The sequence below is a fragment of the Tenrec ecaudatus genome, chromosome 11, assembly GCF_050624435.1.
Source record: "Tenrec ecaudatus isolate mTenEca1 chromosome 11, mTenEca1.hap1, whole genome shotgun sequence".
Lineage (NCBI taxonomy): Eukaryota > Metazoa > Chordata > Mammalia > Afrosoricida > Tenrecidae > Tenrec > Tenrec ecaudatus.
The window spans coordinates 16,524,434-16,527,247 of NC_134540.1; positions in this window are offsets into that span (position 1 = coordinate 16,524,434).

Here is a 2,814-nt window from a genome sequence, read left to right on the forward strand (position 1 = left end):
CCCATATCTTCTTACAGGTGCCATGCGGGAACAGAAGAGAGTGACAGAGAGTACTTATCTCTGCTTTATCCACATGAAGATACTTCATTTTTGCTTTCAGTCTAGAATTCAGAACATCAATAAAGCCAGTGATATTCTGAAAGTGATAGAGTTTTAGGTGGGGGGCTTGGTGCCCCAGCATAGGTTCTTTTCCCTTTGTGACCCGGGGGGTGGTAGGTGAGACACTACCACCTGTCTGTTTTTTTCTGCCCACATGCTTAGAGCAGGCACGATCCCCTTTTCATTCATGTCAGAAGCCAAGAATAGTAGGGGGCCAAAAATGATCTATGGAACTACTGTTAGCAAATCTGTGAGAAGTATTCTCAGCCTGGAGAGCAGGGCAAACTAGGAAAGAGTATGACAATCCATGAGACATGATCCTATAGGAAACAAAAATAATTTCATGAAAAAAGCCAAACTTAAAAACTTCTTAAAGAATAGTCTATGAGACAGCCAAGAGCAGCTTGCACCAACATAATATTAGCAAGTACAGGACTTCTTGGAGTTTTCATATAATTAAATGTGTATATTAATCATTATGTATTATCATATATATAAAATCATTAATCGCTATAATTAAGAATTTAGGAAAATATAAACGTTAGATGAATACTTTTCAGCATATGACTTTCTAAAAACAACTTGAGAAAAAGTGAAAAACAAATAGATCAGTCTAAGAGGGTCAACCTCTATCTCTGAGTAGCTCCTGAAATAGAAAAAAAGCAAAGAAAGGAAAGCAATTATAGTGAGATGGGCTGGAAAAAATATTGTTCAATGCTTATTTAAAAAGCACGATTCTTTGCATCAACAGGAATCTTTACTAAGGAAGAACAATAGAAAATAGCCAATCCATGTCATTACAGGCGAACTTTCAAACACGAATGTAGCATACATTGTCTGCTAATCCAAGAGTTCCTTTCTCATTTTCAGTAGAGGCATCTGCAGTTGTTTAGAAGTAGCAGTTCCTACTGGAGAGCAATATCATAAGAGAGAATTGGAGGCAATATCATAAAGAGTCAGAGGGGATGACTCTTTACCTCTTATTTTATCAGTGATGCGTGAAGACCTTTCTCAGGTACAACTAATGAAATGAACCGTGAATTGGCTAACTGGGGTTCCATAGAAAATGATATTCTGTCCAGTCAAGAGAAAGAGTGGAAAGAAGAGGGCAGAGGAGGAGGAGGAGGAACATAAGGAGGAGAAAAGGTAGGAGCCCAGACTTCACTTTACTTCAAGCTCCTGAGGCATCACAGTAAGAGCTGCTGCCTTCAACACTGAGCCATGAAAATATCATCCAGGGGCAGCTCAGAAAATTCATTCAAGCCTCCAGACCCCCTTGACCAAATGCCAAGAATTTATCTTCCATATTTCATTTTATGGTGGGGGGGATATGAGAACTATATTCCCCTTCATTAAATTCGGTGTTCCTTAGCAGAGGTCATCTACCAGGTACACCTAAGATTTAGGAGGCACTTGAAAGGTTTGAAAGGGTAGTGGCTATCCGCAAAGGGATTAGGGTGAAATTTACATAGACTGGGGCTTCAAAAAGCTTGTGGAAAAATGGAATTAAAAAATACATGTTTTCCACAAACGACTTCAAGCTCCTTTGTTACAATCCTCTCTTGAATCTCAATTTGTCCCCAACTGACGGTAGCCTTACATTCTGGCAACTCAGTCCCAAATCAGTTCTGACATTATATGTTATCATTATATGTATCTAAATTATTATATTTATGAATTTGATCTTTCTTTGCCTAGTGGGGTTGGTCTGAAAAGGATGACATGAGCCAATGATGTAGTTCAACATACATGTGGAACAGCCAGCCCCAGGGTGAGCCACCAACATCCAGTTCTGTGTCTTTCCATTGAATTTGTAGGTAAATTGGAACAGGTGCATAAAGTTCTTATTTAATACCGATTACATGTTTGTTATAATGTATAGTACGCATTTTACCTTTCCGCATCTATGAAACACATAAGAAGTACTTCCAAATATACTGAAACATCTTAAACAAAATAACAACTCAAACCACCCTCATGATCCTAGAGTGGAATTCCAATGGTCCTAAGTAGGCAGGCATTTCTGTGGAGAACTGGAAGGCTGCATGTCCTCCCCTCGTTGCAAATACTTATCCTTTCATGTCTGTCTGTGGTTGGAATGGTACAAACCCACCTGACACCTGAAGTTCATCATGGATGTCAGGGCACAGAGGTAAGCAAGCATAGAGAGCAGTCGTAGGGAAGGGGGCAGTTTCAAGTGTCCACCTTGCAAATGATGGTAGCTTCTCAAAAGTTAGCGAGTCCTCTATGAACCAACAAATCTGCTCCAAAGTATGTGCCGACAAGAAGGAAAGCAGGACGCGACAGATGCTCGTGCACCAATGTTCCTGGCAATGCCATCCACGACCGTCCGACAGTCGAAGGGCATCAATGCTCATGAATGGATAAATGAAATGTGCTATGCATAATAAATATTCTGAGGATTGCAAATACCCTTCTGGTATGCAAGACATTGATGAAACAAAATTAAATGCTAATCTTTAATAGCGATTGTTTTTATTTTTTCCCTCTCTGAACTGTATTACTTTAACATGCTCTTACAGTCGTGTAGACCCCCAACCCCGCAAACAGATGTCCTCTCTTGTCAGTGTATTTGATACCTTTGAACAGCAAAAACATGTCTCTTCAATGAATCCTACCACCTGGTATTTTTTAACTACATCCTCTCCCTTGCGTCTCAGTTTCAGAAGCTACCTAACGAATACAAGGATTTTC